The 26,036-nt window shown below is 37.5% G+C and overlaps 1 long non-coding RNA gene across 1 annotated transcript; it reads right to left on the reverse strand.

Moving 5' to 3' along the window:
- Positions 1-1,549: 1,549 nt before the first annotated feature.
- Positions 1,550-15,705, reverse strand: LOC118239419. The gene is made up of 4 exons (XR_004771455.1): positions 15,413-15,705; positions 10,936-11,186; positions 3,194-3,230; positions 1,550-1,722 (listed from the first exon to the last, which is right to left on the reverse strand). It is a non-coding gene; the product is annotated as an uncharacterized LOC118239419 (long non-coding RNA).
- Positions 15,706-26,036: the final 10,331 nt, after the last annotated feature.

A 26,036-nucleotide genomic window follows, 5' to 3' on the forward strand; every position in this document is an offset into this window, starting at 1 on the left:
ACTTTCAGTCATACCCTGTATGAATGTTCACAACCGGCTAAAACAAAATATAATTTATTATTTGTTTGTCTGCTTTATACAAATAATTGCCTGGGCCAAGCGGTGGTGGCACATGCTTTTAAACTTGGGAGGCAGAGGCAGGTGGATATCAATGAGTTCAAGGCCAGCCTGGTCTATAAAGCAAGTTCCAGGACAGCTAGTACTGTTACACAGAGAAACCTTGCCTCGAAAAAAAAAATTGCCTGGAAAACATTTAGTAAACGGTAAACCTGAAGAACCATCTTTTCACCAAAACCAGAACAATCAGTTGGTGGTGGGGGGTGGGAGCAAAAACCATGTAAAGAGTAGTTTTTTCAAGTTTCCAGAATTATTAATTATCAGCTTAACAATTTCTCTCTCTCTCTCTCTCTCTCTCTCTCTCTCTCTCTCTCTCTCTCCCCTCTATGTGTCTGTGTGTGTTGTGAAAAAAACTCCTCATTTTAGGGTTTGGACTAAAATATCTAATGTTTATTTTATATTCATGTTTGGATTCTAGATACAATAGTGATCAAAATATGATGGTTTTCTTCATAAACTGCTATACATGTGTGTGCACGTATAATTTGAATGTTTTTGAAATTAGATGTTTATCCCCTCAATAATTTGCTATTGCCACATTATTATCTGTGAAACATTTTAAAGATTTTTCCATATCTCTAAATTTAAAATTTTCTTCTAATGAAAACAACTTAAGTATGGTATTTTTAAACGGAAGAGATGCAATACATAAGTTGAAATATTTTTCTCTCCAACTTCACTTACATTCCCATTTTCAAATTACTATTTATGCATTAATTTTCTCTTACACTCATTCTATTAATGGACAACATTCATTTTTGTAAAAGACTTGATATTATGCAGAAGTTTCTGGAAGTTGCTTAATTGTTTTTTTTTTTTTTTTTTTTTTTTTTTTGGTTTTTCGAGACAGGGTTTCTCTGTGTAGCTTTGGAGGCTGTCCTGGAACTAGCTCTTGTAGACCAGGCTGGCCTCGAACTCACAGAGATCTGCCTGCCTCTGCCTCCTGAGTGCTGGGATTAAAGGTGTGCACCACCAACGCCTGGCTAGAAGTTGCTTAATTTTAGAATGCACCTTAAATCTATTTTCTTATCATTGCACTTGGGGTTATTTCATTCTTTGTTTTTATCAATTGATTGATTGATTGTGTGTGTGTGTGTGTGTGTGTGTGTGTGTGTGTGTGTGTGTACGTGTGTGCGAGCCCATGTGCCTGCTCATGTGGGTGCATACGTGTTAGTGTGTGTGTCCTGGCAGGCATCTAGAGGTCAGAGGAATTCTGTGAAGTCAGTTCTCTCTTTTCACCTTTACATGGGGTTCTGGAACTGGAAGACAGATCTCCAGCCTTGCATAGCAAGCACATTTCTGAGCCATCACAACAGTTCATAGCTACTTTATTCTTTTACAACTAAATCATATTCAATGATACGGTTTTACTAGCCAGCACATTATCTCCTACATACTGCTTCACAATATGTGCTTTGAACATTTTCTAAATTCTTTCTCAAGAGTATATAAATATCTTCTGTTTGAACCAGAGTCTGGACTATAGCCTAACTCTCTGAATTTTAAGCAAACAGAAGTAATTGGGTAACCAGCCTTTTCAGATCCACAGGAAGATCCAGCTGCAGCTTAAGACAATGGAATGTGTGTGGGCATCTGCTCAAGCACCTGTAACAAAGCAAATTATTCCTTTTTCAGCTCCATTTTTATTTCTAAGTGTAAAAGTGCATAAAGTCTAAAACAAAAACAACACATCTTCAGTACCCATTGCCTGAGTTGTTTACACTTTGATTTTATTATTCCATCACATGCACACTTGAATGCTCTCCTTGAAATTGCATTTATTCAATCCTCATATATAGTTCACAGGTAGCATTTCCCCCTGTGATTTTAAATTCTAATCGCAGTTAATTTATGCCCATGTAGATACTGCATGCTCAGTGAAATGTGGAAATACACCAAACATTCCCTTCGATGTTCTTTAATAGGAGACATCTTTTATTATTAGATGCATTGTTTATTCTGTTTACTATAATGATATATGTTTATTGTTTTTATGGTCTCTCAGGTTTTGATTTTGAGGCAGGGCCTAGTGTAGTCTCAACTAAGTTGAAAGCTGGCTTTTGACTCCTGATCATCCTGCCCCCTCCTCCCAAGCACTGGGATTCCAGGCTTTTGCTGCATCCAATGCCTGCCTCTCATTCCTTTTATATTTCAGTACCACTCAGGACTCATCTCTTCAAATGTACAAAAAGCTCATCTTTGCATTTATTTGCAATTATTTAAAAATTGATTTTTTAAATCACTGAGTTGACAACCATATTTCCAGTTCTCTGAAGCCCTAGAATCTTCAAATTATACTTTGCTGTATACTATTACACAAAATTCACCAAAGCATTAGTATCTGTGGGAAATACAATTGATGCACACAAAATAAAATAAAAGACAGCATTCTGACCACTTTAAATACTCATTTATGACATCAAAACTTTCTTCAAAATAAGAAAGATTAATTTACCCAGATATTTCTAAACATTTCCCGTAGCTAACACTGCTTTTTGGCTGAAATACCAAATGATCCATTCAAAAGTTATTGTTTGCAATCTCATAAAGAATTGTTTTCTACAAGTGTAATACGATCACCACCTCTCTCCCGTTGAACTTTTAAAAAATCTGGAATACAAAGCTCAGTTATCATTTCTCTCATAGAAACACTGGCACAAAGCAACACTCCTTTTCCATTACTTTAAACCAGCAGCCCCAGCTTTTCTCACCTTTGACACTCAAATCTTCTACAAATCTTGGAAAACATCTACTTTCCGGACAGCCAAGGCCATGGCCTGAAAGGGCAGCCTCTGCTGTCCCTGCCACTCGGCGACTCTAGCAGTCTCTCCCCAAAGCAGCTCGAGTGGTGGGCCCAAGCCTCCGAAGCCCGTGTAAGAGCAGCTCCTCCCCCAGACTCCAGGGGTTCTCCGCCTTCCCCTCCGCCCAAGGACGCTCCGCCCACTTCTATGATGGAGTGGTGAAAAAACGCAAGGTCTCACCGAGCACTGGGAAGTAAGTTCGCAAGTAAAACCAATGCACAGCTCAAAAGAAGAAGCTCTTCTTTTAAAGAACTTTGAGTGGGCTAGGAACATACCTTCAATTTTCGTTCAAACATGTAACATGAGTGACTCCTGAAGGAAAAGATTAAGAGGCAGCTGCTAGTTTTCATATAAATAGAGAGGCTAGTTAGAATAGCCCCCAATCTGTTTTTGCTTGTTTTTTGTTTTTTGTTTTTTGTTTTGTTTTGTTTTATTTTTGGTGGCTATCCCTTGTACTTGCTTCTCTTACCCTCCCCTCCCCTCTCCCCTCCCCTCTCCTTTCCCTCTCCCTCCCCTCCCCTCCCCCCTCCCCTCCCTCCCTCCTCTTCCCCTCTTCTCCCTCTTCTCCCCCCTCTCCCCTCCCCTCTCCCCTCCCCCTCCCCTCCCCCCTCCCCTCCCCTCCCCTCCCCTCTTCTTTTCCCCTCTTCTCCCCTCTTCTCCCTCTCCCTCCCCTCTCCCTCCCCTCCCCTCCCCTCCCCTCCCTCCCCTCTCCCCTCTTCTCCTCTCCCCTCTCCCCTCCCCTCTCCCCTCCCCCCTCCCCTCCCTTCCCCGCCCTTTTCTTTTCCCCTCTTCTCCCCTCTCTCCCCTCTCCCCTCCCTTCCCTTCCCCTCCTCCCCTCCCCTCCCTCTCCTCCCCTCTCCCCTCCCCTCTCCTCTCCCCTTCCCTTCCCTCTCCTCAACCCCCTCTCTCCCTCTCTCAATTTTTCTCTTGTAAGAACTTGCAACTCCCAATGCTACACACACTGACCTTAAACTCATTATCTCCCTGTCTCAGCCTCACCAGTATGGTTACAGGTGACTCAGTTGCATCAGCTAACTAGATAATTTCTAAGGAGAACCCCTCCATGTCTGGTTATACTGAAATTGGAAAATATATATGTATTAACAATCAGAGAGTGAAAGAAAGGGCATGAAGTTGACTGAGTGGGGAGGTGGGGAGGATCTGGGAAGAGTTGGGGGAGAAGCAACTATATCAGACTATATTGTATGAAAAATTTATTTGCAATTAAATATATAAAATTAATAATAAGACTAGCTGGGACATGGTGGTATATATTTTGTAATCTATCATTTCACTAGGGAAGCCCATCATGCTCCACAGTGAAACACTTTCAAAAGAGCAAACAATGTAATAAGACCATAAGAAGCCAAATTCAACAATCACCCAGATATGGAGATGTAATTTCCAGTTCAAACCATCAGATAAACCAAAATACTCCTAAGAGCACTTTTACATTTCATTAAGAGGAAATGTTCACAGTGGAGTAGAATAAAGGGCCTGGGAAGTAATCAGACAACTCCCAACATTCTTCTTTATTCCTGATTATTAAGCTCCCATGAACAAAGTTTACACTGGTAAACTTAACCAGTTTAGACTGGTAGATGCTTTTTGTTTAACAATGAGGTGTCATTAGTCCTATGTCACTCTCTCACAGCAAAGAAGATCCTGCAATTTCCTTCCCTTCCACTCTTTTCCTTTAGTCTGTTATTCCACTTACTGATATTACAATTAGCAATTAGCCAATTGTACTTTTATGTACCTACTAAGTTATCTTAAAATATGTACTAATTAGAAACAAATAGAAATATATTACCAGAGGGCCAGGGAGATGGCTAAGCAGGTAAATGTGTCATCTTGCCCCACACATACACACATAGGGCTGTAGCTCTAGTCTCTCTCTCTCTCTCTCTCTCTCTCTCTCTCTCTCTCTCTCTCTCTCTCTCTCACACACACACACACATACAGACATGAATAATAAATGTTTGCAATTCATTTTTAACATTTATTATTATTCTCTCTCTCTCTCTCTCTCTCTGTGTGTGTGTGTGTGTGTGTGTGTGTGTGTGTGTGTGTGTGTATGTATGTGTGTGTGTATTTGTCCTTTTCATGGCTTACATGTGAACAACCTTAGGGAGTTAGTTTTCTCCTCCTGCTGTAGGAGCTAAAGGTTGAGCTCAGGTTATTATTTTATGAGTATGAGTATTTCTTCTGCATGTATGTGTACCACATGCATGCTTTGAGCCTGCGGAAATCAGAAGAGGGCATCAGATCCCCCAGAACTGGAGTTACAGAAGATTGTGAGATGCCTTGTGGGTGCTGGAATCAAACCCACTTAGTACAGTAAGTATGCTCAAACAGTGAACCAACTCTACAGCCCCCAAATTTGACCTTTTAAGATTCTGTATGTGAGATCATGTCTGTGTCTGGCTTATTTCTGTTAACATATCCTTCACATTTATTTATGCTTTTAGAGATCGTGTAATATCCTTTTTAAAAGACTTAATATTGTGTATATATATTTATCAAATTATCCACCCATGAACACAAGTTACTTCCATAACCTGTATAAGTGGTACATGCACATGTGCATACATAAATTTCCTTGAAATGATGATATTGTTTCCTTTGAATATATATTCAGAAGTGACATTGTTAGATCATATGGTATTTAATGTTTTTGAGGGACATCATTTTTTTTTCTAAATTGAGTATACTAATTTACATTCCTAGCAATCATTTATAGTAATTGCTCCCCTTTTCTGAGTCAACATTTGTTAACTTTTGAATTTTAGGTAATGACCATATTAACGGGTAAAGTGTGATAGATCAGTGTTTTTAATCTTACATTTTCTTGTTGATTATTAGTGCTATTAAGTGCTTTTTTGTCTACCCATTTGTCATTTGCATATATTCTTTGGGGAAAAATATACCTGTATCCATTGCACTTTTTAAATTGAGTTCTTCTTGTGCATTCATATGATTTCTAATGGGAAGTTCTCCAGAGAACACCTATATAATATAAGAGTCTTAGTCAGTTCAATAAAATAGTTGCCATTCAGGCTGGTGAGTTAGTTCAGTGGCTAAAAACACTTGCCACCAGGCCTGTCCACCTGAGTTCTAGCCCCAAGATCCACATGGTAGAAAGAGAGCCCTGATTCTTGTTCGTTATACTCTGACCTCCATGTGCAGAAAGTGGCATCCTTCCCCGGCCCCAAAATAAATAAATAAAAGAATAATAAAGGAAATTTAAGAAATAGTTTCTATGAGTGAGAATCTGGAAAGTCTCAAAGCAGTTCTCCTAATGCATATCAAGGACACAATGCTAAGAAACATTGTTGATTAAAAATGGAGACCTGATAAACTTTGTTTTTGCAAATCACAAGACCTTGAAGAACACTGCTATTTAGAACAAAAAGGCTCTTTCCTAAAGTTGCCTTGTTTTAAAGCTGTTGTTGATAATATTTTTCTTTTAAATTATAAGTGTTTTAAAAACTAAACACAAATATGACAAAATATATAATAATATAAATACAAATATTAGTAAGGAAAACAATGTCAGGTTCACACAGTGATGCCAGAAGTCACTTAAGTTGTGACCAACATTTCTGAAAATGTTTGGTTATCATTGCCAAAAACAAAACATCAGAGAAGTAAACAAAAAACAGGGTAAAGCTTTCATATGAAAAGGACATTTGTACATGAGAGCAAAGAAATGGCCTCCACTAAAGACAGCTCTGTGGATCCAGAGAGAACATAAGACCATGCCGTAGAACGTAAGAAATGAGCGTTCTGAGTTTATGTTCTTTTAATTTTTATTTGTTTTATTAACTTCAGTTTATGAATGTTTAAATGTATATAGTAAAATATTACTACTATTCTTATACAATTATATATTTGCTAAAAGTCTAATATTTGGGGATGGAGTCAAAATTCTTTAGAATGGTGCAAAGTAAATGTGTGGAAACATAATTCCTACAGGCTATGTAAGTCTTCTCAATTGTCTTCTCCTAGATTTGCAAGGTTTGGGATGATCATCACAAAAAGGAATGATCTAAATTTCCTATATGCTGAGCTCACTGCTCAGAAAGGCTAACATATTCAAGTATTCAACATAAGGATTAATTGAACAGCAATATGACAAGTCTTGACAAAGATTTGTTTTTTAAAAAATTTCAAACAATACAAAAAGGCATATAGGTGTAAAGTTATTCTATTTGTACTATAACATTATAAAGCTCAGGTTTTATTGCTGATTCTGTTTTTCCTTAATGCCAGACTTAATTTAATTTCTGAGTTCTTCAAATAAATTTAAGGCTTCGTGTATAAAGTGAAAAATTTTGTATCTAGAAAATTCCTGAAAGTGTAAAAACAGATAAACACATAGCATCAAGCATATGAAGTTTCATAAAAACAATCAAATCAACATTCTTATTAACAGCATTTTTAGAAGCTCAATATTGTATATGAATAATCTTTTAATGTATTAAATGATTAATAATTGTTTAAAATTTATATTTAGTGGCTAGAGAGATGGTTCGGCAGTTAAGATCACTTGTTGATTCAGTCCAATGCTGTTTCCACAGCTTTATGACTACGGTCTCCATGCTCTCATTAGATCAGGTCCACTGTTTCTGCAGGTGCCAGCTAGGAGGCTAGGGCAGTCTATGGGACCTCTAAAAGTAGAGCCAGTCTTTAACCCTAGAGCACAAATGGACTTTGGGAGCCCATTCCCTATGGAGGGATACTATTGCAGACCAGATGCAGCAAGGAGGGCCTGGGCCCTCCCCCAAACGATATGACAGACTTTGAAGGTCCCTGGTAGAGGGCCTCACTGTTGCTGGGAGAAGTTGTGGAATGGGTTGGAGGGGTTGCTGGGGAACATGGGAGGGCAAGGGAATGGGGGAATGGATATGTAAATATGAGTGGTAATTAAAGAATTTAAATAAAAAAAGAGCACTTGTTCTTCCAGAGGACTCCAGTTCAGTTCCTAGCACCCACATGGTGGTTCACAACCATCTGTAACTCCAGTCATAAGAGATCTGACAGTCTCTTTTGTCATCCACAGGTACCAGACATGGATGTAATGCACAGATATACATTTAGGCAAAACACTCATACACATGAAAATAAGTTAGTTAAAAATTATACTTACACTTTTCTTTAATATGTGTTCAAATGCATCTATGTTTATATGTGTCTATATGTTTCAGTACATACACATAATACATTAATGTACAATATATTTCAAAAACAATGGAATACAGGGGGTTAAAATTAAAGTGAAAAACAATATTAGAATGTACAATATATAACGAGAATATATTGTTTATTTTTTATTTTTCCATCATTAGAGTGAAATATTTGACATCTTGCATGTGTTTTCAGTGTGCCTTGCAGGGCATGGTGGTGAATACCTCTAATCCCAGCACTTGAGATGAAGAGGCTGGCCTGGTCTACAAAGCAAGTTCCAGGACAGCCAAGGCTGTCCTGTCGGAAAAACAAACAAAAAAACCAAAACAAAACATAATAAAAAACAAAACAAAAAGAGAAAAGAAAAGAACAAATTTTTTCACTATAACAAATTTAATTTATATCCTTTAATGCTGACTCATGTAAATGGATTCTTCATTTCACAAAAGATAAATTTTGTTTTTGTACTTCATTCTGCCCTGTTTATTTAAATATTATATTGCCATTACAGTTCATGGCTAAAATTGTTCCGTTCTCCCATGCAATCACTAACCAGGACCAACATTGCTTAGCTTCCAGGGTCAGGCACATTCAGGATGATATGGCCATAGAAAGTTTTTCTGTTCTCTGTGGTGTCTGTGCTCTGATTTTATTTGAGCAGCCACTTTCCTCTAATAGTCTCTTATTCTCTTCCTTCAAATATGAACCTAATTTAGAATAACAAAACTGTCAAGGTGTTTCTTGCATTCAAATCAACTTTGTCTGTTTCCATATAGCTAGAAATTAATTAAAAAGAAAAAGATGAAAAATATACCTCAGCATATTTTGTGTCTTCTATATTTAAAATTAAATTCAAAGTATAAAAATGCCACTATCTCTTTTTTATATGTTGTAGAAAATATCAAATCAAAAGGAGAAAATCAATTTGTACTAGATTAATTTTATATAGCTAAAGGGTTATTGGTATACATATGCTTCAGTGTCTGCATTTGTTAAGATAGATTAAAACATGTTCTTATTCATGTACACAGATAAGTACAGTAACATTTTGCAAATATATATGATTTCATTTCAAGGGAATATTATTCTATGAATGCTAATTATAATTATGATTATACCTTACAGGAAGAATTAAAAAAAAACTCTTAGCAATTTGTTAGCTTAATCCTTAAAACATTCTGATGTTTAATTATGACAGTTATTGCCCAAGCCTTATATCCAACAAGAAGGGGAACTCTCCATTTTCACATACTTAATCACTTTAATAAGTGAATCTGTGCCTGTCTTGCATCTACCTATGTAGTTTGGGGGTACCTATCACAATCTGCCAGCATCACAGAAAAAAAGACTTAAAAAGGTCTTAGAATCACAATGAAACAGATTAAATAAAGTATCCATGATTCAGATTTTCCCAGACTATTGCAAGGAGTCAATTGTTCAATTTAAGATAAATGGAATAAGAGTTCAATGCTTGAAACTAAGGGAGAGCCAAATGAATGGAATGATAAAATTGTAATTCTGAGGTTACCCTGGGATGTTTTACATTTTGTACTTTATATATCGATTCTGATGTTTGTGTACAAGTTTTATCTTAGAACATTCCCTCTCCCATTTTTCTTTTTATTCTAGCTCTCAGTAACCACAGAGAACAGAAATATCTCACTCTTTAAGTTGTCTGAAATTCAAGTCATTACCTGAAAATCTATGGAGGAAATGCTGTATAGCTCATGTTGCCAAATATTAACATATGACAGATTAAAATCCTCAGATAGTATGCTATTATCAGCACATCAGAATCCAGAACCAAAAATTTCTTTTCTCACATTGATAACTTTTAATGTACGAAATAATTTTAAATATAAATTTTCAAGAGACTAGAAAACTTAATAATAATGACATAGGAGACTATCCGTCAAGCCCATTGCTTGGCTTTGCTTTTTATGTTACCAGGGAACCATTTGAGACGAAGGCTACATATTTTATTATTTGAAATATCACGGACATTCGAACTAATACAAATTTGTTTCTCAGCTCTGACACTTAATTGTGCAATTTTAAGTGATTTAATTAACTGTCATGTACCTTAGTTCATTCATTAATAAAATATGTGTAGGTGTAATATTTACCTTAAGAGTTAAAAATATTCCAAACAATACCTAAAGTCAGAATCATTTGCTATAACCATATCAATATCTACATATGTTTCTATGTAACCCAGGCTTTCCTGGAACATACTGTTTAGCACAGGCTAGTTTTGAAGTCACAACAATCTTCCTAATCAGTTTCTCAAATGCTGGCATTACAGATGTAAGCTAATAACCTGGCTTAGAAAGGCTACACATGTGGGTCTCTACATCTATATCTGTTTCTTGTGCCTTTTCTTGGTGTCTTTTCCTTTTATATATTTGTATTATCCTATTCTGATATGTTAGTTTCTTGCTTTATATTATTATATCATATATGTATTATTATTCTTTAGAAGCCTGTTTGTTTTCTTTCTTTTTATTAATTAAATTTATTTCTTTGTTTTCCAGCCTATCTGCAGTTTCCCCCTTCTTCTCCTCCCATTCCCTTCCTCCACCTCCCCTATATCCCCACCCCAATCTACTTCTCCTGCCTTTCTGTTCAGAAATGGGCAGGCCTACCATGGATGTCAACAAAATATGGTATATCAAGTTGCTGTAAGACTAAGCAATCTCCTTGTATTAAGGCTGAGCAAGGCAACCCAGTATGATGAGTAGGTTCCCAAAAGCCAGCCAAAGCATTAGGGACAGGCCCTGCTCCCATTGTTAGGAGTCATGCAAGTAGACCAACTACACAACTTTACCTATATCAGTCCCATGCAGACTTCCTGGTTGTTGGTTCAGTCTTTGTGAGCTCCTATGAATCCAGATTAGTTGATTCTGTGGGTTTTCTTGTGGTGGGTGTCTTTGACCTCTCAGGTTCCTAGATGTTCTTCTTCCCTCTTTTCAATAGGATTCCCAAAGCTCTGTCTAATGTTTGACTGTGGGTCTCTGCATCTGTTGCTATCAGTTACTGGATGAAGGCTCTCTGATGACTAATGGGGTAGTCACCAATCTGTGAGTATAGCAGAATATCATTAGATGTCATTCATTACATTGACTTTATTTCTCCAATCGTGTTTGGTTTTATTCTATGTCTCTGGGTCACCCAGCCTGTGGGGTCCTGGTGCTCCAGACAGACAGTGTCAGGGGTGGTTTGTCTCCTGAAATGGGTTTTAGTCTAAACCAATCATGCCTGTTTGTTTTCTGTTGAGAGATGGAAAGGGGGTAGATCAAGGTGGGAGGGGATGTAGGGAGGACCTGGAAGGAGTAGAGGGAAGGGAAATCATTATCAGTGTATATTATATTGTATTGTATTGTATTATATTATATATTAAAATCCCTTAGAAGATTGTTTGTTTTCTAATGAGAAATATGAAGGGGATAGATCTAGATGGGAGGGGATGTAGGAAAGAACTGGAAGAAGTAGAAGAAAGGGAAACTGTCTTTTCCTTTTTAAATTACAACAGAAACCATGATCAGAAGATATTATATGAGAAAAGAATCTTTTAAATAAAAAGAAAAAATAAATGGAACACCATGAGACCTTAAAAATAAATAAATCCCACTCCCTGGTATGAAAACAGACTTAAGGGTAGTTACTCGGGTGTGGAATTGTTGGGCTCTGGACAGTGGAAATGGCATCATTGCTGGCCATGGATCAATGAGTTTTCAAAGAGGCTGTACCAATTCACAGTTCCATGCCTTATATGAGGGTCTCCCCATGCTCCACTTTGTCAACACTTGCTAATGTCAAACTTCAAAGTTGTTGCCAAGCGAATGGGTGTGAAATGGCATTTCAGTGTTTTAATGTACAACTCTCTATTTACAAATGGAAGAGAAAGAAACATAATTTCTTTGTTTATTGGACATTTGGCTTTACTCTTTTCTAAGTTACCCATTGGTTTATTTGTCGGTGCTTTTATTGGTTTGTGTATAGTAAATCTTTATTTATTATAGGTACTAATCCTTTTTCAGGCTATGTCCCATTTGGTATCTTTATCCCCCCCCCACACACACACACACACAGAGAGAGAGAGAGAGAGAGAGAGAGAGAGAGAGAGAGAGAGAGAGAGAGAGAGAGAGCATGAGACTACCCTGGGCTACAAAGAGTTCTAGGGTAGCCTGGGTACCATAAAGAGAAACTGTCTTAAACAGGATTGATCTACTTGGTAATTTCACTTGGAAATTTGTTGTAGGTGTTGAAAGCTGAGGTACAATATTAAACAATCATATAAAATGAATAAGAACAAACTTTGCTAGTAATCATAGCTCTAATAACAATAAAAATGAGCCCATGTCTAAGTAGCCCCATATACGTAATTCTTAAATGTTCAATCAAACAAGAACTTTAAATGCTTCGGAGGGAAAGAGATCAAAAGAAAAAGGTGGCTAAACTAAGGAATGTGCAGACTTCATATTCAGCATCCTTGAAAATAACTCCCCTACTCCCCCACCCCCTGCTCTACCTTTAACCTCTATCAACTTTCTTTCGTGCTTTTTCCATAGGTATTCCCATTACACAGTAGTCTTGTGGATGAAAACTTTTTATCACAAGCCTTACCTTTTGCTACTTGACTGCACTGTTTTTATCTGATAGTCAGCATGTACTGTACTACCTAATCTTCTTTAGTTGCACCTGCCAAGAACATTATGTGTTCAAGACTTTGTGAACAGATGATTTCTTAATTAGTACAAAAATTTACCTTTTAATTTTTAATTTACCTTTTAACTAGTCTTCAAGTTTCTAGTCACTCTATTTCAATATTTCAACATCCCTTCTGTTCTGGAATGCTCTTTGTAGTGTGTGTGTGTGTGTGTGTGTGTGTGTGTGTGTGTGTGTGTGTGTGTGTTTTAGTAAGTTTCCCTAGTCTCCAAACTGCTAGTCATTCTATTTCAATATTTCAATGGTCTTTCTCTTCTGGATTGCTGTTTGAAATTTGTGCATGCATGTGGGCATTCCTGTGCTGCTAAAATAATAAAGTATAACACTGCTGGAGGTAAATTTATCTAAAGCAAAAATTTCTCAGGTTTTATAATAAACCCTAAGTTACAGGCCTCAACCAATAGCCAACACTGGCTCTAAACAAAGAATAGAAAGATTAAAATGCACACTGGCTAAATATGAGCCCACCTGAAGTGCAAGAACAAGGAAGAATGTGTTATTAAGCTCCTAGAAACCAAGGAAATTCAGCTGGTCAATGTGTCACTTCCAGAGCCAAATGGAGCCAGTAAATTTCTGTCCAATATGTGTGAGCAGGGGGAGAAGGAATAGAGCTCCCGGTGAAGACCACAGAATTCCCCAACACATGTTCATTGGGATACACTTTGATTTTGTCACATTTGCTAGTTTTGTCCTTCTACATTGATACAAAAACTCATACATTGTCAGTGGGCAATATTCCTATGAGTTAGACTGCTCTGAGGTACTATCATATAGCACAAATTTACTTTTAAAGATATTTAGCATTGCTGAAAACCTAACAAGTACAATATCACAGTACATTGGCAATTGACAAACAATAGCCCTAGCTCTTGCCATACTCCGAGTAGCCCATGTTGTTCATCTTGGGGATTCTAAAGCAAGAAGGAACCATATGATATTCCCTGGAGGACTCATAACAGGAGGGCCAGGCTATATCAGTTCTTTTCTTTATTTAATTTGAATAGATGCTGCCATGATTTTCTAGTGAGGATACACAGAAACCTGTTCACAAGGCCTTCAGTTCAGGTTTTGACATACGTGCTGTCTTCCTTACAACACACAATCTGACAGTTACAGCTTACATCCCATTCTGTCCCTAGTTGTGTTATCTTAAGTTCCCTGATTGATCCAGACTTGTTTCATCTTGTTTAACATATGACTCGTCTTAATACTTATTTCTTAGAGTTGATAAAAGCAACTAAGTCAATACTGTTGTCCACATAAAAATCAGTCATGTATGAATTTCAAGGAAACCTTTGCAAAAGAAGTGTAAAGAAAACTAATACTTTAATATATGAAGTTATGCTTAAAGGAAGTATAAAAAGGGTGTATGGTACTAACTTTCATAGGTATGTGCAAGAATCAAATGAAGGCGTAACACAGATGGGAAGAAAGGAAAACAAGGCCCAAATAAACCACAAGGTAGTTTTAGATTATTTGTGGCCCACTGGCGTGTATGTATATAGACTAGAAATTTAGCATGGATTTTCTACAATCTGGTGACATCCTTACATCATTGGTTTGCTTTTAGTTCCTTATTTCCAAGCAGTGTTTTTATAAGGCCTTTTGGGTTATGTATTACTTATTATCTCATCTTTAGTATCTCCTCTTTTTCTCTTAAAACATGAAGTTTTGAATGGGCATGACTTAAACTCATTGGAGTAAGTACAAGGCACAAAGGAAGAACCCACAAAGCAAGGTTGTATGACAGAAGGGAATGGTCTATGAGAATGAAGTACACGTGAGAATCAATAGAAGAGAATGGGATTATACTGATGAGGCCCCAAACTTAGACTGCATAAATAAGGGGCTGGGAGACGTGTAGCCTACCATTCTAAGGCCAATATATTCTCCTTCTTGTTAATCTATTTTAAGACACATGCATATCCGTCCACACTCATATATGTGAGGAAATACAGCTAGTACTGTCCTTAGAAACAAAGCACACAAGGATCGTAAAGCTGTGGGAATGCAAATGGGAACTTCCACCGCTTCTCTGAGAGTCAGAGTCAGGACTATGCACATGCCTAGTCTGCCAGAGCATTTATGACTTCCCACCACAGCTAGTGCCTTTCTCCCGGAGTAAGAACACGGAAGATCATGTTTCTACCGAGGAAATCACACTCTCGCTGAAGAGCCAATTCTCCCTGCCCCCCACCCCCGCTGCCACGGTTCTTAAAGTCATTGAAAGAAGAGGTGACTAGAGGGAGAGACAGAGAGAGACTGGGCAAGGGTTGTAGTAAACCACAAATAATCGTTTTCTCTTTCTGCCACCTTCCAACCTCTCAATGAGTAAATCTCCCATTGAAATAACCTAACATAGAGCTGCCAGGGGAATCTGGGTAAGACAGTCCTTGTCACTTTTACCACAGAAGGATAGAAGAAAAAAACAGAAGCATCACAAACAATGGAATTAGCAGCAGTCAGCTGCTGGAGGCCTTTTCCTCAACTGTGATAGAAATCATGAGTAGGCGAGGACAAGCTCTTCTAGTGTTGGCAGGCCCTGGCCTTTGAGCACACACAGCCTAATTACTTACAGCTCCAAGCAAGGCGATCCAGGGGCCTGTTGTCCTAGGGTTTAGCAGGCGGAGATTTATGGCTCTAGGCAAGAAAGTTGGAGGTTTATTGCTCTGGGCTTTAACCACAGGAACCTTAGCATTTGGCAACAATTTTAATCCTCAAGTTCTAGCAGCAGGGAGCCAGGAGCAGTATCAGAAAGCAGCAAACCCTGTTTGCTATGAATATAGCTCCTGAATGGCTGTGAGATATTGGAGTGCACTCCTTATAGCAGTGCTTCTCAGCCTTCCTAGTGCTGCGGCATTTAGTACAGTTCATGTGGTGCTGACCCCTAGCCATAAAATTATTTTGTTGCTACTTCCTGACTGTAATTTTACTGGTTATGAATCATAATGTAAATATCTGGTATGCAGGGTATCTGATATGCGACACCCCCCAAGGGTTTGCAACCCCCAGGTTAAGAACCTCTGTCTTCTAGTTGCTAGTATTGCAGCTCTTAAGCCTAGAGGGTCTCAGCTGCCTGGGTTGTAATGCTTGGCAACTCCTTGGAACATTTCCAGAGATCAGGCACCAATAGTTCCTTATCCTTGCCTATTTACAGTCTCCTGTGTTAATTACTTTTCCCACTGCTGAGACCAAAATACCTGGAAAAGAAACAACATTAAGATGGAAGGCTTTATTTTCAGTTCATAATTCTAGAGGACACAGTTCATTCTGGTAGGGAAACCATACTGGTGGTAATGGAAGGCAACCAGTCACACTGTGTTCACAGGAAGCAGAGACATATGAATGCTAGTGTTCAGCTCATTTTTTCATTTATTCAGTCTGGGACCCAAGCCCATGGAACCATCTACACTAAAGCTAGAAAACCTTCTGTCTTCAGGTAAACTTTTCTGGAAACACTCTCAAAGACTTATGGGTGTGTTTCACAATGATTAAAAATCCCATCAAGGGAACAATCAAGATTAGCCATCATAAGTCAACCCATTTTCCAATGGACAACCATGTTTTTACATAATAGCATTGTACTTCTGACTCCTGAAGTCTCGTCTTTATATCATATTGCAAAATATATTTAGTCTGTCCCTAAAAGTCCTCTTAGTCTCTACCAGTTCTAACACTGTTAAAAGTCTGATGTCCCAGCTTCTTATGAGACCCAAGGCAGTCTCCTATTTGTGGCTTCCTACAAAATTTAAAATAATTATATATTTCAAGTGTACAATGGTACACAGTAACATTCCCATTCTGTAAAAAGAAGGAATATGGGTAAGGAGAGATAGGACCAAGGTAAGACCAAACACCAGATCTTGAATGCCTGGCATCTACAGTATGTGATAAAATATCTGAGCTCCACCAGGCTTGTGTCAGAACTCCAATCTTAGAGATCTGCATCCTGGAGCACATGTTCTCTCTCTCTCTCTCTCTCTCTCTCTCTCTCTCTCTCTCTCTCTCTCTCTCTCTCTCTCTCTCTTGGGCTCACTGGCCTTCATGCCTGGAGTTGCCTTTGATGGATGTCTCATGGTCCTGGAATCCTTGGTATCTCCCTTGTAACATGAGCTTCCCTTTCATAGCTTCACACAGTGGCCTCTCAGGACGTCCTTGTAGGAACTCCAGCCCTGCCACACATTGCCTTGTCTCAGTTGCCATCAGGAACTTTGATTGCCTTACTCTTAGCATCTCTCATTCAATAGAACAAGTCTCACATGGATGATGCTAAAAAGTTACACTGCCAACCCGAGATTGAGCCTGTCCAATTACATCTTTGTTGAATTTGCATCTATTTGCTGACCCCAGAGAATCATTTCCATAGGCAGCTGTTTTCCAACAGCAAATTCCTTCAGCATCATCTACTTAGGTTTCCTCCCTTCAAATGAATTCACCCTTTCTCAGAGTAACTTTCCTATTATTGCAGTAAAGAACACTAGGTTTCTATTTAATGAACAATTGCATCTACATTTCCATTCACCTTGCCTATACTTTTAAGCTCTTCCATGCCCTTTTCTTTGAAAAACTGTACATTTTTTCTTACCTTTCTCCACTTGCTGCTCTTGCTCAATGTAGACCTGCATAAAAGAGGTGAGTAGTAATTGTGTCACAGTCTGAATGTCCTCTCTTGAGGCTTTCTTCTTCCAAACAAACTGGTTCATTACTTTTGACTTTAAAGATCTCAGGACACAGGCAGAATGCAGACAGACTCTTTGCTTGAACATCATATGAATAGTTTCTAGCACATTTTCATTTAGAGTCATTAGTCCCTGAAGCATCATGAATTAGGCCTGCAGTATCTGTGTGCCTCTCTGGTCTTCCTATCTCTCACAAGAATGCGTCATTAAGTTCAGCTTACTGTGTTCTAGTGATTTTCTAGGTCAGAGTTTCAGAATGTTCTACGTTCCTCCCATGAAGCAATCCTGATGGCCTAAGAACTAGCTAGCCATATTTTCAAAGCAAGGTCCTATTTCTTAGTACCAATTTTCTGTATTAATTACTTTTCTCTTTACCATAGCCAAAATACCAGAGAATAATCGAATTAAGGAGTAAAGCGTTTATTTAATGCAGACTCTGAGGGAATTCAGTCCATCTTAGTGGAGAAGTCACAACAGGAGGCAAATGATGCAGCTTGTCTCATTGCTTCCACATTCTGTAGTCAGAGTGTTCGGCCCAATTTTCAGCCCATGGGATGATTCTACATACATTCTGGGCAGATGCACCTCTTGGTTTAACATTTCTAGCAATACCTTTATAAATATACCCAAAGGAGTTTGTATCCACACTGACTCTAAATCCATCAAGCATGCTACAAGTGTCTTAACCATTGAGATATCTCCCTTGGTGAGTGCCTTATTTTTCTGGAAGCAATTTAGGGTGAATGAATTGCATAATTGCATTATATAGGTATCTTAGTTAGGGCTACTATTGCTGTAATAAAACACCAAGACCAAAAGCAAGTTATGGAGAAAAAGGGTTTATTTGGCTTACAATTCCACATCATTGTTCATCATTGAAGAAACTTAGGGCAGGAATTCAAGCAGGGTAGGAACCTGGAGTCAGGAGCTGATGCATAGGCCATGGAAGGGTGCTGCTTACTGACCTGCTCCTCATGTCTTGTTCAGCCTGCTTTCTTATAGAACCCAGGACCACCAACCCAGGGGTGGTCCCACCCACAATGGGCTGGGCCCTTCCACATCAATCACTAATTAAGAAAGTGCCCTACAGGCTTGTCTTCTTACATCCAGATCTTCTGGAGGCATTTTCTCAATTGAGGTCACCTCCTCCCAGATGACTATAGCTTTTATCAAGTTGACATAAAGCTAGTTTTCACAAAATGTGTTGGTATACTACCGTATTTCTATTGCTCCCACTCCTTGCCTATCTCCCACAAATTCTCCTTTAATTGCTGCTATTTTCCATTCTTTTAACATATTGATTAAGTTTATTCATTTTGTTTTAAAAATAAGACAGTAAGATTAATAGAACCATTGATTTTGCTTTGATACTAAACACCCATCTTGACAAGTTTTTACATAACTTCAAATAAACATTTTTAGCAGTAATATATTGCCATCTCTTATGGATAGACCATTTGTAGTTATGTAGATGTGTATGTTTCTCCCAAATTTGTATGTTTGAATTTAAACCCCCATGTAGAGAGAGGAGAGGAGAGGTCTTTGTGGAATTGAATAAGTCAGAAAGTCTCTACTTTATGAATGGTGTTAACGCTTTTATAAAAGAGGCCCCATGATAATTTGCCTGAAGTCCTGTTTGCCATTTGAGATCAGTGCTACACATAGCTCATCATCAGAAAAGCTTCTTACTACATCAGGTAGCAGTTAATGCAGAAATCCATAATTGGCTAATGTACAGAGATTAAATGATGGTAGAATGCTCAGCCCTAAATGAGACACATGTATCACACTCACCCAGGCTCGGAAAACATCAAAGGACAGGTTTGGAGGGCTGGCAAGATGGCTTAGAGTTTAAGAGAATGTGAGGTACTTACAATGGTTCGGGGTTCTATTTCCCAGCACCTACATGGCAGCTCAAAATGCTCTGTAAACTCCAGCTCTAGGTATCTTTTGCCCTCTTCTGGTCGCCTTGGGTACTGCATGCACATGGTGCACAGACTAGCAGGCCACACACAAAAGGATAGTGTGAGGAAAGAAGGGTTTCCATGTGTGAGGGGATGGTGGAGGAGCGAAATGGAATGAGGAAAAACTAATATTCATTGTAGATGGAAGTTTTTGTCCTGTCCACTCCTGCAGCTATTTAATGTCTTCTCTCAGTAAGGCAGTATCAGCTTGCTTCCTCTGCATCTGGCTGGCGACTCTGTCTCTGCCTTTCCTTTTCCCAGAATTCACTTAGTCTGGTAGCTCTGCCTATGCCTCCTGCCTGGCTACTGGCCAATCAGTGTTTTATTAAACCAATACGAGTAACAAATCTTTACAGTGTACAAGGGCATTATCCCACACCAATTCATTATGTAATGTATGAAAATGTATGAAACATAAAACTTCAAACCAAAGTAAAAATTAAAATGAAAAGAAAAAACCCAAACAGCTTTCACAGAGGTACTTGACTTGTCAGTCTCTTTTGTTGTACCACCATGCAGCATTCACCTCTTTCCATATAAAAATGCAATGAGAAGATGCAAGCCCTCACTAGACACTACTGGCTGTCCTGAAACTGACTGTAGAGACCAGGCTGGCCTTGAACGCACAGAGATCCACCTGCCTCTCACGTGCAGGGATCAAAGGCAAAAAGCCAGTAGCCTTTGTTTTGAGATAATGTCCTAATGTAGCCCAGATTGCTTAATACGTCATCTCCAGTTGCTTAACAACTTCTACCTCCTGAGTACTGGGATTATAGCTATATATACCTGTTTTTATGAGATGTTGAAGGTTAAACCCAGGGCTGCCTGCTTGCTAAATAAGTACTGTACCAACTGAGCTATACTCCCACCACTTGTTGATGTTTTGATCAGAATTATGAGAAATTTATATTATCTAGAAATTGCCAGCCTAGGGGATTCCTGTTATAGCTTCAGGTTGAAACTAATAAACAATCCTAGTGTTTAATTACTTTCTTTTTAAAAATAGCTTTATTGAAGAACAATTGACATATAATAAATAAGCTGCATATACTTAAGAGTTATAACACCTTATAAATTCTGACATAAAATTATTTAAATCACTACCACAAACAAGATAATGAACTTTTCCTATATTCTTTCATAAGAATTCCTTCTCAAGTTCTCATCTCCACTCGTTACTTTGGTTTCTGTTGCTACACAAATGTCTCCCCTCACCCAGAGCTTTATAAAAGTGCATTTGTATGGTGACTGATTTTTGTCACTATTCTTTATTCATAATGGCTATTTTGAGATCAATTACTATTATTACATGCACCAATAGTACATTCTTTTTATCACTATTAAATATTACATTAAACAAATATGCCAGAGTTTTCCATAAGTTTAAGTTTTGATTTCAGGTTTGGGAGTCACAAATAAATCGGTTGCATATATTCATAGGCAGGTCTGTGATGTCTGAACACAATTTTTCTTTCTTTTGGATAAATATCTAGGAGCAGAATGAACAGATCATCTGGTGGTTGTATATGTAACATTTTAAGAAACTGTAAATCTCAGCCAAGCAGTGGTGGTGCATGCCTTTAATCCCATCACTAGGGAGGCAGAGACAAGAGGATCTCTGTGAGTTTGAGGCCATCCCAGTCTACAAAGTGAGTTCCAGTACAGCCAGGGCTACACAGAGAAACCCTGTCTCGAAAAAGCCAAAAAAAAAAGGAAAAAGAAAAACTCTTTTATAGTAATTGCATATTGAATTCTCATTAGAAGTACATTAAGTCAGTCATTCACATCTTTACCAATAGTTGGTAGATAGTGTTAATCTATTATATTAAATATACAGATTCTGATTTGCACTTCCTTAATTACTAATGAATTTTAGGTGTGTTATAGAGACTTGTTTGTCTTATATGTTTATTTGCCATTTGTAAACTTTTTCTGTAATATTTGACATATTTTTCTTGTATTTTTACTTAAAGTTTATTTTGTAGCTAATATACAAAACTATAGACTTGGGATATATTTGTGACAGGCACATGGTATTTCAGTACATGCACAAATTGTGCAATGTTTATGTTAGGGTAAACACATCTAGCTTCTCAAGAATCATTTCTCATGGTGAAAATATTCAAATTTCTTCTCTTTTGAAATACACAATACATTATCATTATCTGTAGTCATTCTACTGAGCAATAGCGTACCAAAATTTATTATCCCCATCTAAGTATATCATAATACTCATTGTTCAACCTCTTTCTGTCCCACTCCTTATTTTCCCAGGCCTCTGATTACAAACACTGTGCTCTCATTTTCTATGAAATTGATGTTTTTATATTCCACATGTGAATGAGATCATGCAGTACGTGTCTTTCTGTGCCTGTATTATTTAATTTAACATAATGATTACCAATCTCATCCATGTTGCCATAGAAGCTATGGCTTCATTTTCTTCTTAATATAGCTGGATATTATTCCATTGTGTATATTGTGGGTTGTATTCATTAGGAGGAGAGCAGGGTATTAAGCACAGAAGTTCATTGTGGGACTCAGCTTAAGACTGGTAAAATGTAACACTGGGTAGAAACTAATGTCCTGATCTTCACATAAGTCAATGCAGATGGAACCTCTGGAAGCATCATGGCACATAAGTCAGTCAGACTTCTCTCTTCTAGCCAACATCACTTGTGGATAGTTGTGAACTGGAGCTGATGAGCAGTGTGTACTGACCACCTTATCCTTATCTATGTTGCTAAGGCATATTTGCACTATAGAGTATGTGAGCCCCACAGAAATTTAGGGACTTGTGTCTTTAACACATCTTCTAGGTAATCAGAGGTCAAAATTATATTGAAATTATTTCTTCTAAGAGGAAATGGAAATTGTATCTGGTCCCCAATACCAGGTCATGATGTCTTGTGGACTTATTTTTTATTGTGAAAGAATCATGTATGTATTTGGGATTACAAAGCATACCCATTTTTGAGTAATCTGAAAAGCTTCTACTTTTGAACATGTCCCAGAACAAGAAAATGCCTCATAATAGTTCCAGATAATCATGGAAATTTCTGTGCCATTTGATCATTGTGGCCCATCAGATCCAATAGCACTGACAGTGATGAACACATTAGCATGTTGTGTGTAGCACTTTGAAAGCTTCTATAGGTGGTGGATCTGACTGTGTATTTCTTTCTTTCTTTCTTTCTTTCTTTCTTTCTTTCTTTCTTTCTTTCTTTCTTTTTTTTGGTTTTTCGAGACAGGGTTTCTCTGTGTAACTTTGGAGCTTGGCCTGGAACTTGCTTGGTAGACCAGGTTAGCCTTGAACTCATAGAGATCTGCCTGCCTCTGCCTCCTGAGTTCTGGGAATAAAGGCATGCACCACCAATGCCCGGCTGACTGTATATTTCCTAAAAATATTTTTATTTTTCATGGAAAATTCTGTAATTTTGGTTGATAGTATTTTTAAAATATTTAAATCACATTTTATTTATTTTGTGTGTATGTGTGTATGTGGGGCCACTAGTATGCTAATGGGATACAGGTCAAAGGACAATTTGTGGAAATAGGTTCTCTTTCTCCACCATGTGTGTCCCGAAGCTCAAACTTAAGTGATTAGGCTTGGCAGCAGGCACTGTTACTCAATCTTGACCAGGCTGTCTTTGAATTCACAGTCTTGCCAGTCTCCCAAGTGCTAGGATTATAGCCATGCCTAGACTCTGTCTTTTGTCTATTTGTTTGTCAGTGAAGGGCTTAAAAATGTCCCTAGATATCAACAGACACATTTAGTCAAATATCTAGTTTCCTTAGTCTTAGTTCTATGACAAATTAAATTCCAAAACCAAAAACTACTTTTAAATCTCACTTCATTCTGTGTATAACAGGAGAGAAAGCCAGTAGGATAGTGACAGTTCAGACCTGAGAACTATCAGAGAAGCAAAATGTCATTTGGAAAGTTTTTCGGGATCCTAGGGGCTCTAAATAGTTATGCCTGATTCAGCTGATGGGAATTAGACTCCATGTAACTATGTTCATTTGGAGGAAAGAACAGAATTCTTAAGTCCAAGAAACTACATAAAATGTATGACAAAAAGTAAGCTATGTGTTAGAGATGATAGGCGTGGTTAGGAGTGGGTGGAGGAGTAGGATGGTTGATTTTAGCCTTTCTCACACTAGGTCTACAGGTCCAAACCCTGAAAAAAGAGGAAATATGAGTCCAAGGTGAAAATTTCCTTTCCAAGCCAAAGAGAAGTATTGTTTCTGTGTTTAGGTGGCCAAGTATGACAGGGAGTGATGAGGGGGTATGAACCAAAAATGCAAACTGAACCATCTACAACTTGAGTAACATATGAAGGGCTCTCAGTAAGAGTTTATTTGTGACCCTATTTGTGATATATAAAAAGCATTTGAAAGGTTTAAATCAAGCATTAAGTAAAATGCCTTTCCTTTATTATGATGAATGTGACTTCTTTCCAATCTGAAATACCAGGTTTCAACTTAGAATATGTGTATATTTTCAGTCAATTAATTAATTTTAAAATTAGTGCACACTATTAGGTTTTATTATGGTGTTTTCAAACAATTTTCTTTCGTTCATTTCAACTCCACCACCCCCAATACCCACTTGTGCCCTTCTACGTCAGTAGTCTCCTTTTCACTTTATTATCAATATGTTCTATTGTCCTCTAACCTTCCTCATCACATCTCCCCACCTCTCCTTTGGAGACCTATTCAAGTTTCAAAGATTATACCCATGACTCACACCTGCATAAATAGATACATGTGTAAGCATGAAAATCTTGAATGCAAGGCTATTTTTCCATATCAGGAATGGCTGAAAAATAGTTTACCTATACATACAGAAACATAACATAAGCTCTCTGGTAAGCCCCATACATGAGGTTTTTATTGTTGCATAACAAAATACAAAGGATCTATCTATCTATCTATCTATCTATCTATCTATCTATCTATCTATCTATCAAGTAAATGACTTTCTCTGCTAGACATGATAGGGTATGACTGTAATCCCAGTACCTGGCTTTCATCAATGTACAGGTCTTCCAGACCAAAAACAAGCTGAAGAACATAAAAGAAATGGATTAATTTCTAAATATATCTTAACTATCAAATTAAAACCAAGAAGAGATCAATACTTTAAACAGATCCACAACATGAAGTGAGACTTAAACAGTAATAAAAAGGTCCCTTGACTGAAAGTTAAATAAATAAACCATACTGGGTCCAGATGGATGCAGAGAAAAAATTTGTCAGACCTTTAAAGAACTGCAAGAAACATTTCTCCATTATTCAAAAAGATAGAAATATAAGGAATACATCCAAACTTGTTCTGTGAAACCAATGTTACTCTAACACTAAATCCAGGTAAAGACACATGAAAAGAGAATAGATCACTACCACTTATGAAAAATAGATGCAAAAATCCTCAGACAAACATAAAACAGACTATCCACCATGATCAAATTGGTGTTATCCCAGTGCTTCATGGATGATGATATAAACATATTGGTAAATATAATAACTCATATACATGAACTTAAAGACCAAAGTCACATGGTCTTCTCAATAGATATATTTGACAAAAATGAACATTATATCATGATAAATGTCCTAGAAAAATATGTCTGAAGGGAATGTATTTAAACATAATAGAGTTTATATATGACAAATCCATAGCCCACATCATCTTAAATGGAAAAAAAACTTAAGGAAAAGTCCATTAAAATCTGGAAGAAGATAAGACTGTCCACTATCTTCATTCTTGTTTAAAACAGTGCTTTAAGTTCTTGCTAAGACAAGAGAAAGAATAACAGATACACAAAATCAACTTACAAAAATTAGTAGTAGCCTTTCTATGTAACAATAACAAACACTCTACACAAGAAATCAGGGAAACAATTCCATTCACAATAGTCTTAGAATGCCAACAGAATAAGCCTAACCAAAGATGTGAAAACCACTACAATAAAAACTTTGAATTTACTCAGGAATTAATGCTGATTGACAAGTGCCACCTTATGAAATGTAAAGATCTCTGTACAGCAAATGATACAGCCAATTGAGTGAGGAGGGAACCCACAGAGCTGGGAAAGATATTCTCTCTAGACTGTTAATATCTAGAATAAAATAAAAAAGCAAAGCATCAAGAAAACAAACAACCTAGTGAAAAGGTGGGCTTTAGCTGTTAACAGAATTCTCAAAAAATATAAATTGTTAAGAAATATTCTAAAAAGTGTTCAACATCTTAGGAAGCAGAGAAATGTAAATTAATTTTTTTTGTTTTCTAACTCCAGTTAAATTGGCTTGGAAAATGATTGAAAATTGAATGACAGCAAATGCTGGTGAGGCTGTGGGGGGAAAGAGTAGCCCTTGTTCTGTTAATGGATATGTAAAACAATGCAGACATGATGGATATCAATGTGGATTTCTAGAAATAGATTTAACATATGAAAAAGCTCTAGTGTTTCTGGGCATGTACCCAAAAGTCTTTAATCCTGCAACAGAGATACTTGCTGAGTAAGGTAAGCCAGTACCAGAAGGAACAAATG

This window comes from Cricetulus griseus, chromosome X (assembly GCF_003668045.3).
Source record: "Cricetulus griseus strain 17A/GY chromosome X, alternate assembly CriGri-PICRH-1.0, whole genome shotgun sequence".
Classification (NCBI taxonomy): Eukaryota; Metazoa; Chordata; class Mammalia; order Rodentia; family Cricetidae; genus Cricetulus; species Cricetulus griseus.